The 11,317-nt window shown below is 33.7% G+C and overlaps 1 long non-coding RNA gene across 2 annotated transcripts; it reads left to right on the top strand.

Annotated features, from left to right (window-relative positions):
* The first annotated feature begins 9,379 nt into the window (after positions 1-9,379).
* Positions 9,380-10,744, top strand: LOC144432475 (uncharacterized). Of its 2 annotated transcripts, none has more exons than XR_013480721.1 (3): positions 9,380-9,709; positions 9,995-10,111; positions 10,263-10,743. It is a non-coding gene; the product is annotated as an uncharacterized LOC144432475 (long non-coding RNA). The 2 variants fall into 2 exon arrangements; XR_013468856.1 differs by having other exon boundaries at positions 9,381-9,709; positions 10,533-10,744.
* Positions 10,745-11,317: the final 573 nt, after the last annotated feature.

Below are 11,317 nucleotides of genomic sequence, written 5' to 3'. Positions count from 1 at the left end.
CTCTACAGTGTACGGGATAGCCAGCTTGGGATTATTAGAAACAATAAAATCAGTGAACTGAACCGTGAGATGAACATTGTGGGAACGACACTATGCAGTACAGCACACTATCCAAATTCCAAGAATTTCTCTCCATTTGGCTCAATAAAACAAACACTCTATGTGTCTCACAAACGAAGGGCGTCTGGGACCATGCAGATGCTCCATATCGCGCCATACTTGTCTCAATAATCGCGGCCGTCACATGACCAAAATTGCCGTTTTTTGCTAAAAACTCTCGAATGCTACGGTAAATAATTTTTTCCTTCGGTAAATCAGATTATTTTTTCCCAAGGATTTCAATGATGATGTTACTAGATTGCGCCTTTTTGTAGTATATTGCGCAACTCCATTATACTGTATTATTACCGATATTGAGGGACAACAATTTCCAGGTGTCTCCCAAAGGAGGGGTGTCTGATCATCTGTAAAATGGGTTTCTCTAAAACGGGACAATGTCAGCCGATTTGTATAGTGTGCCGTACTGCTATGACCTTATAATAAATTTCACTCAAAACGACCTACGATGACATCAATTCAACTACTGTAGTCTTTCAGTTTCAAGTCATTGATTTAATATAAATGAAAATTACACTAAAAACGATTAATTTTTAAAGGATAATGAGAACAGCAGAGAGATTAGTTGAAAGCCTCATCGGCTTCAGTTGAGAATCACTGGTTTAGTACTACAAGTACTTGTAGTGGTATTGGCTTAACAGTATTTGCATATGTCACTCCTAACCGCTGTAAGATTACGTCATCCAAAAATTACAACTCTAAGGCGTCACAGTGCAGCAGTGTTATAATAAGGCCTGCTAAAATATATATGATCCGTCTTGTAAAACACGCAGACGATCACCCAAGATCGAGCAGGCTACGTCATTTACGAAGTTATACTCTTTCTAGTACAGTAGTACTGGCCTTGACGATTATATTATGAGAGAGATCACTGAGGTAAACTATGAAAAAATGGTAGGGCCTCGCCCACTAGATGTACATGTCTGCTTATGGTACTAAACTATAACAGACCCAGAAGTCAGATACCGGTATTTAATGCATTCAGACAGGACAACACTAAAAGGCTGAAGGAAGAAACGGATGAAGTGGCGGAAAAACGGAAGTTGAAGTGTTCCCAAAGGTGAAAAATTGAAAAACACTAAAAGGCTGAACACTAAAACGAAGAAGTGGAAGAAATTTCTTCCGAGGTGGCTGAAACCACTAAAAAGCTGAACACTAATAAAAGGAAGTGGTGGATGAAATTTCTTCCGACGAATAATGAGGTGGTTGAAGTCACTAAAAAGATGAACACTAAAAGGAAGAAGTGGATGAAATTTTTCTACTACAGGTGGTGAGGTGGCTGAGGTCACTAAAAATGCTGAACACTAAAAGGAAGACGTGGATGAAATTTCTTCCGACGAATAATGAGATAGTTGAAGTCACTAAAAAGCTGAAACCTGAAAGGAAGACGTGGATGAAATTTCTTCCGACGAATAATGAGATAGTTGAAGTCACTAAAAATGCTGAACACTAAAAGGAAGACGTGGATGAAATTTCTTCCGACGAATAATGAGATAGTTGAAGTCACTAAAAAGCTGAACACTGAAAGGAAGAAGTGGATGAAATTTATCCCGACGGGTGTTGATGTGGTTGAAATCACTAAAAAGCTGAAAACTAAAAAGACGAAGTGGATGAAATTTCTTCCGATGGATAGTGAAGAAAATTTAATATATTAGTTTATTATTTATGAGACAATGTCCTCGTGGATTCGTTTTATGTTAATTTTTTATATGGTATTCTCAGTTCGAGCCTGGCGAATATTGAAGGCCATGACATTCTTGTTATATTGTTTTTAATTTTGATGTAATGTGCAAGCAAATTGCTATATATATATACTCATTTCTAGCTGTTACTGCCGTATAATGGATTTGTTGCGCCACAATGGGTGGGTTACGGCGAGGCATGTTTTGCAAATAGATATCTTGTTTTTCAAGACATGTGAAGCTGATTTTGTTATCAAATCAATTTTTCCAATCAACAAACCTTGTAATTTATAATATGTTTGTGGCCCGCCTCAAAATGTCTCTGAGGCTTACCAGTGGGCCATGGCACATTGGTTAAGAAACAGTGGTCTAACAGGACTTCAATTTGACTAATACATCATTATTTCAAGTCTTCGTGCGTGAACTGCTTGCAAAATTTTAAAAACAGATATTAAGTTTAAGGAATGGAATACGGAATCAAAAATTAATCATATTCGGGCACAATACCACGGCAATCTATGTACATAGATGTGTGGTCAACTGCGCGATTGTTATTTATTTTTTGATTCCTATTTTCGTATATACAAAATACAACGGCGATCCATGGACTTGAAAATGTGTGGTAAACTGCCCGATTATAATTAATTTTTGATTCATATTTTCGTATTCATAAAATAATAAAAGATATATATGCGAACATTGAAGTGCCCGAATATAATTAATTTTTCGTTCGTGTTTACGTACTCACGAAACAATTGTCGCAAATCAGAAATATAATTTATACTTTATACCGCTTTTTGGCAAATAATTTGGATAATGGTTGGTATTCAAACTTTTTAGGATGATTTTGTGTTGCGCAAAATGTTCAAATCCATGACCGATAGCACTATTTTAAATGCTTGCCGTATTAATTTAATTCTGATAACGTAACTCATGGTATATGAAAAAATATAGCAGTAATCTGCAAACATGAAATGCATGGTAGACAACATGTTGTTGATGACAGTTATTCCATTGTTTATTGTATGCAAATTCCTTTATATAGGCTACTATAGATAAGCCTCAATTACTTTATTTTATTTTCGAATGTATTCGAAATAGTGAACTATTCGGTATTGACCAACCATCCCCTTAGGACTGAAGCAATTTGATGCAACTCAATTGTGAAAATAAGCGCAGGAAACAATTCTATTGTACCATCTTAAACAGTGCTGCAACAGTAACAGCATTGGTTCCCGCAGTCCCACACCAGAATATGTGACTGTGGTATTTCACTTATTGTTATATTAAATTAAGACTGGACTCATTACAGATTTTTTATCTCTAAAATATTAGTACAATAATTTGTGACTCTGGGTTATGCATGAAGGAAAACTTTGTACACGCAGATCTTTGTCATCTCTGTGATATATGGGCTCATTATTGCGATAGAGCTTGCTAAACAAGGAGATACCGAGCATATATTCATGCTAGCAGCATAGTGTAATAAGACAAGGCATTTTAATTGCATCTGGATAACTATAAATAAGAAATGCTTTCAGGAATTAGCTCGAACACAAAAAAGTAATTAAACCATTTAAAATAAACCTCCAACCGAAAACGATTCAAAGGAGAAAATACTACATTTCTTTTATGATTACTTCTGCAAGAAGTGTTCTACCTCGTGTTCCCTCATTTCGTTTACCGCCACTCAAATGGAGGTACAACAAATGGGAATAAAATAGCATAAATATAAATGTCAGGATAAAAAAAACATGATCGTCAATTAACATGCCCGGCGAATGAACTTGTTCAGTAATAGTTCTCTTCAAATATATACGCGAAATATTTCACTCTCAACACGGAGTTTAAATTAAATTTCAATCAAAATTAAATGTTTTCTAGAAGTCGGTATCTGATCGTTTATCAATTCATGTCAAAGCGTACCATAACTTAGTCGCAGAGAAGGTGTGCTGTTGCAAATTATTAACAAAATTGCAACGAAATTTCAGGTATACGATTCATTTAAATTTGCGTGTGATAGAAACTTAGGTCATTCAGTGGAAAACTCAACTGACAGATTGAAGGAAATTAATTAACCACACAGCACGTCAGCATCTCGAGTGATGATCAGGGTGTGTTGCGCTGAACTTGAAAATGAACGAAGGCAGATCAATAGAAGTAAATAACGAAAAATTCATTTACATTCCCGTCTGGCAATTGGTGTTATTTTAAGTGTTTGTTCTTCTTCGCTAAACGGCTCTCTTTCTTTCGAATCGCGTAAATCGGATTCGAAATGAATTGCGATTTGAATCGATTCAATTCATAAATCTAAAAGTGGCATGCCCACTCATCAGTCCGCTTTCAGGGTCTTCATCCAATCTCACTACCGTCGGGATATGTTTAGGCTATTTAACTCTCCTAATGTTCGGTATTTTAGTGACTTCAACCGCCTCAAAATCGATAGGACAAAATATCATCTTCCGTACTTCTTCCGTTTAGTGTTTAGCTTTTTAGTGACCTCAGCCACCTCACCACCTGTCAAAAAAAATTTCATCCACTTCTTCCTTTTAGTGTTCATCATTTTAGTGACTTCAACCGCCTCTTTATCCGTCGGAAGAAATTTCAACCATTTCTTCCTTTTAGTGTTCAGCTTTTTAGTGACTTCAACCGCCTCTTTATCCGTCGGAAGAAATTTCATCCACTTCCTCCTTTTAGTGTTCAGCCTTTTAGTGTTTTTCAATTTTTCACCTTTGGGAACACCTCAACTTCCGTTTTTCCTCCACCTCATCCGTTTCTTCTTTCAGCCTTTTAGTGTTGTCCATTCAGACATTATAGGTTACGAGACTGAGCACACTTGCAATTTCAAGTTGTCCTAAAACATAATTGTGCAACACTTGGACCGCTCCAGCCAAAATTTGACTGAAATACCCAAATTCTCTCATCTTCAAGTTTTCCTATATCTGCCTACTTTTTGTGCTGTTGTGTTTTTATATCAGATTACCGAAATACCGGTACGGTACCGTAAATGATTGATTGACAGCACCGGTGTCAGTATTATGTTCGTATAAAGCGTTTCAGTACGGTACGGTGGAAAACTAAAATACCGGTACTGTGCTGTCGTGCGACTGACTGAACTACATACAAAAACAAATTGTGACATGTAGCCCAAAAACAGTATAATGAGAAAAATCTGGCTTGTAATATTCACCCGACCTGACAAAGGCGACTGAATTGCGAGAAGAAAAAAAACAACATTTTTTTTATTTTTTAACTGAATTATTTCAATGTATATAAATTTCAGATAATAAGTATGAAAACTATAACTACCATATTCAAAGCATTACTGATTTTCCTAAAAGAATTTCAATCTTTTCATCTTCTAATATTTCCTCTTTTACAAATTCATTCATACTTCTTAAAGATCCTATCATCACACATTTAAACATAGTTCTAAGTATGGACTGATATGTTTCCAATTCCTGAAATATTAAGCCATTTCTAAAATTCCAAATCGCTGCTTTACCACAAGCGATAATTAGATTCAGTGATTTAGTTTCAACATCTTGAGTAAAAATATTATGCTGTGTATAACTTGTTAAATTTAGCCATTTCCAAAAGGATTTTATATAAGAACAGTTGAAAAATAAATGAATACAATTTTCAATGACTCTATTACAAAAGACGCAATTGCCATTTGTATCTTCTGCCCAATGTCTAATTCGTTCTCCAGTTGGAATCCCATTTTGTAAAATCTTCCAACTTAGTACCTGGTATTTTCTGGGAATATAATTTGCCCAAACTTTATTCCAAGTAAAATCTGTTCGTAAATTAAATTTATAAATAATTTTACAACGTTTCTGTTTCCATTGGTCACTGTTAAACTTTTTTAATATTTTCCTATACAATATTTTTGTTGTGGGATTTTCTGAAAAATCATATTTAAATTCCTTTGACATGGGGATATGATTGCTTGTTTTATCTCTTAATATATTTTTCCATTCCTGGGGAATAGATTTCAAAATTTCTTGAACAGATAAAATAACTTTCTTCATTTTGTCTTTTACATCATTTATATCCATCATTCTTATCCTATCTTCTCCATATATTTTTTCTAAAATTTGCCTACATGTTAATTTAATAACATGTTCTATTTTTGTTATATTTGATTTAATCCAATTACTCAGATTATCTGGATGATTTTGCAACTTAATCAATGGATTAAACCAAATATATTCTTGATAAATTTCAGATCTTAATTGCAAAGGGTTTCTTTTTAAATTTAATGCTTTAAAATAATTGACAATATTTGTATAGAATTGAGGTATCGATTTCTTAAAATTGTTTCTCAAACTAAGATGGATAATTTCCAAATTAGTTGTTTGAAGTTTATTGTGATAGTTATTTATGTAATTTCTAGCTCTGTTACTCCACGGTGCTTTATTACCATCAATCAATTTCCACAACCATTTAAGTTGAATGCTTTTTATTTGTATTTCTATATCCATGCATCCTAAGCCCCCCTGCATTTTACTGGCACAGCATACACTTCTGCTTATATTTTCTTGTTTTTGTTCCCAAATAAAAGTCCAAATTAATTTTTTCAAAGTTAATATAACATTGTATGGAACTATTTCAAATGATGCTAAATACCAAACTTTTGACAATAATAATTGTTTAGCAATAATAGTTCTTCCAATCATTGTCAGGTTTCTACCCCTCCATAAATTTATAACATTCTGAATTCTTCTAATGACTGGATTCCAATTTTTCTCAAATTTAGTTTTATCATTACCAAACCAACAACCTAATAGTAATATATTGTCCCTTGAAACTTTTATGCCATCCACTTGAATAATTGGCAAGTTTATCAAACTGCCACATACCAAAATTTGTGATTTATTCCTATTTATATAGGTCCCTGATGCATTTTCAAATTGTACAATAACATTCATGGATACACATAAAGAATAGTAATCCCTTAAAGTCAACAGTGCATCATCTGCGAACCCCTTATATTTTTGTTCCTCATTTGCTATATTTATGAAACCTCTTATCTCTGTATTACTTCTGATATTACATGCAAATACTTCAGCAATGAATGTATAAAGTATTGGAGACAGTGGACAGCCTTGTCTTAAACCTCTTTCTACTATAAATTCCTTGCCAATATATCCATTGGTTATAATCCTTGACTTTGTATTTGTATAAATTAGTTTTATAAAAGATATCCATGTTGGCCCAATATTAAATTTTTTTAAAACTTTAAACAAAAATTCCCTATCTACACTATCATATGCCTTTTCCCAGTCTATTGAGAACAACAGCAGATCAGTTTTATAATAATTTGCATGGAAGATATCATCTCGAAATGTCAATAAATTTTCATGTATATTTCTGCTATATATAAATCCAGTTTGATCTGGATGAATCAGTTTGGGGAGTTCGTATTTAATTCGGTTGCCTAATATTTTAGTAAAAATTTTATAATCTAAATTGAGTAACGAAATTGGTCTCCAATTAGCTAATTTTTTTTTTTCACCTTTTTTATATAATAAAGTAATTATTGCCTCTGTCATAGTTTCGGTGAGTTGTCCAGAAGCTATACAGCTGCTATATACAGCGAGTAAAATAGTTTTAATTTTATTCCAGCATAATAGATAAAATTCCTTTGTAAGGCCATCCAGGCCAGGAGCTTTATTTAGTTTCAAACTTTTAAATGCATCATCTAATTCTTGTTCACTTATACCATATTCCAAATTAATCATTTTTTCATACTCCAATTTGGTTTCGATTTTACTAATCAAAGTATTTTGCAAGTCCTCATTCAACTGTTTTTTAGTGTACAACTTTTTGTAAAATAATCTCTGCTCTTCTTGTATATCATTAATATTCGTAAGGATTATACCAGCATCTGTCTCCAATTCTTTAAAGAGTTTAATTTGCCCCCTATGTTTCTCTAAATTAAAAAAATAAGAAGTAGATTTTTCTCCTTGTTCATTCCATCTTATTCTACTTCTTATAATATTCCCTTGCACTTTCTTTTTTGATAAATTATCCAACTCTACTTTTAATAATTCAACCCTATGTTTTTTCTCTATATCGAACTTATCTTTTTCATAATTAACCAGAGCATTCTGGTATTTATTGATGACAAGTTTTTCTTCTGCTTCCTCCCTAATTTTTAAACATTTGCCACAGTATATTGCCCAATGCTTAATTTTCCTTTTGATCCTATCCCACATTTCCCTAATTACCAGATTATCACTACACTGTGAAAATTCATTCTTCCAATGGGTCATCATAACGTCAATACCATTTACAAAAGTTTCATCATTGCATAGTCTAGCATTAAATTTCCAGTAACCTCTACCTCTTTTAATGTTATCATCCACATGTATGTGAATTATAGGTATATCATGGTCTGATATACTTTGTGCTAGTATCACCGCATTCTCAATATTTGGTATCAAGGTTTTTGAAATATAAAATCTATCTAATCTCCTTTGTCTTATTGGAATACCGGTATCCTTGCTGTTAGTAATTTGTCTCCAAGTATATTTCCTATCATGTGGGTGAGTGTGTCGCCAAATATCTAGTAAGTTATATTTGGCTATAACATTTTCTAATACCTTAACACTATTATCTACAACCAGTTTTGAACCAATTTCTTTATCTAATAAGTTACAACAAAAAAACAACATGCCGTCTGTCTATTCGCTTGCCTTCTCATCAACCCCGATATGACCGGGGGAATCCCCAGTATATTGCGAAGAACAAAATTCGTCGGAAGAATTAGGCCGCGAGCCGAGGCCATTTATCTTTTAGTTTCAGATTCAGATTCAGATAATTTATTTCTATCATGCAAGAATTAACACAAAATTTAAAGCACGAAAAATTGACAAACGTGTATAATGACAATCGTAAAAAATTAAATATACACATCAGAATTCATACAAGTGAGAGATTCATAGCAATAGATAAGGAGTCGCGAAAGACTGTGACAGTCATCGAGTCAGCGACACCTGTGGGCTGGAGATTTAGAGGGAATGACAAAAAAAAATTATACAAATTTAATCAATCATAATTGACAGAGAAACAAAATACCACCAGAGTAATAATACACGCGACAGCGCCCTCGTGGGTTTCGTAGCGCACATCAGGTAACTACCTGAAAATGATTTTAAAATGTTCCTTAGAAATTTAGTAACAAATATTGCCTTGTTCCCACTTCCAAAAGTTGCACGTTTTACAGAAAAGACGCTTTTACTACAATAAATATGTGTTACCATCTGTCCTATTTTCTCTTCTTTTCCGATATCATGGGCCAATGAACGCAGACTTCTGCACGACGTAACAGTCAAGTTAGTCAGCTGTAGGTGGATCCCCAGTGGTCGGATGAATATCAGATGTACTACAACTGCTCGCTTTTGCGTTGAGTAGCCTTTCCATAGTTTTTTTCAGTTACCGGTAATATTAGTTCAGTTATTCTAAGGAGGTGTTGAAAAGTGTAGGTAAGATATTAAACACTTGTATATCCTTACCATAAATAGCAATTTTAGTTGAGCACTAGCTCATAAGACGTTGTTAAATAGGTACGGTGCGGTACCGTAACTCCAAGGAAGGCTAGACCTAGAATAATATGTCACAAACAACGATATTTTCTGGCTTGCATGAAATGTTTATGATTAATTTAATGACTCTTCTTGACTATTCAGCAGACTTATACTACTATATAGGCCACAGCATATTTGGAAATAGAAATGAATGGCTGTTTCTGTAATGCACGGTTGTGTGAAAGAGAAGAAATTAATCAATTTTACTAATGTCGGTTGGTCTAAATCTAAATTCATAGAGTCGACAAGAACCTGGGAAGCAATGATAAGTTATGCCGGAGTGGAAAGAAAGGTAGCATTGGAAACGATTGAGAGGTGAGAAATCAAGTTGTAGACAAACAGTTGATGTTTCAAAATATAGTCTATAGTCCATACTCATACTGTCATAGGACATTTCAGACTGTGATATATCAAAATTTAGTGTAGATATAGTCTAGTAATGGTATGCAAACACTGCTGGACTGTAGTACATGCAATGAGCATATATACGCTCATTTAGTACATCAGATAAAATGCATTATGTATTCAAGGTATTAGTTAGTATTTAGGGGTATTTTTAAAATCATGCTGCTCCAAATATTATTTTCTTCCTTATTTTAGATACTGTACTACAAAAGAAAACGGCAATGTTCCACCAATCCGACCTAACGCAGGCTCTGATCCCTGCTGCTATCAGTGCTATAAAATGGATTAAACAAGAAGTCTTGAAGCTTAAAGGTATATGAGAATCATAATAGTTGCAAACAGCTTAGATGGGCTATTCATATTGAAATACTTTAGCACTTTTCTGCAATTGGAACTGCCCATCAAATTCATGTTGGAGACTTCATTGAGATTTTCAATTCATTTTTTTCTCTCGACTATGAAGATCTTTTGAGGTTAACGAGGCATTAATAAATAAAGCTGAGGAATTTGAAGAGGATATGAAGAATGTAAATGATACCAGGGCACGTCTATTTAACACTGTCAAACATAAGGATTATACTCTCCACCCAACAATGATTCACTGAAGAAGCATGTGGCCCTCAAATCAGTTCTTGAGTTGGCAAACTGCAAAGAAAAATAGTCAAAATAATTTATGAAAGTGTGCCAAAATCAACTTAAATTGCACAGATTTTTGTTTTTGTATTGACTGCAGAAATCACAGTACACCTATAGAGGAAAAGTCGATTTTTGAGATAGTGGATTTCGAAAACAATTCAGAAGAAAGTGAATTAGATATTACAGTTGATTTAATAAGTATCATACATTTTTTTTTTTTTTCGGACATTTGTTAGTGTCGTAGTCCTGTTTCTAGAAATATTATTGCCTTTGTTCAAATACATAACCACATAAACTAAAAAAAGATTAGTTGTAAATTGTAATATTTCTGTTCACTATGTTATGTACATATTGTACATTCATTTAATTTTCTTGACTTTTGCGGTGAATTTCTAAGTGAGAAATAACTGATTTATTTGTGTTTCCGTGCTCACGATGTTAATTTGTGACTTCATTGCTTAAAAATAAATACGTTTGATAGCTTCTATAAAATGGATGTAGCTTTTTATGCTGTTCTTGTTGTAAACTGCTTGTGGTTATTACATAAAATTTATTCGCAAATGTGAATCAGCGATGTTGGTGTCGCTGCTTTCGAGGTCACTCCCGACTCCTGTCACACAATTAAAGTATTTTTTGTTGTTGGTTACATGTATGCCATATTTTTCGTAAGCTACCTAATAAATTATGATTGACTGAGGAAGTCCGATTTTGGTCAGGCAAAACATTACAGGAATACATTTGTGTTAGTGTGCTGTAGGGCTCTCGAATTGTATAGTTCTTATGTATGTGTTGTAAACTTATGGTTATTGAATTTCCGGGAACCTCTTATATTCAATTTCGCACCAGGATTGTGGAACAAGGTGTAATGCGTTCATTATGTTC

The sequence above is a fragment of the Styela clava genome, chromosome 15 (assembly GCF_964204865.1).
Source record: "Styela clava chromosome 15, kaStyClav1.hap1.2, whole genome shotgun sequence".
In the NCBI taxonomy this organism is placed as follows: Eukaryota; Metazoa; Chordata; class Ascidiacea; order Stolidobranchia; family Styelidae; genus Styela; species Styela clava.
This window is presented reverse-complemented; position numbering and strand designations above follow the sequence as displayed.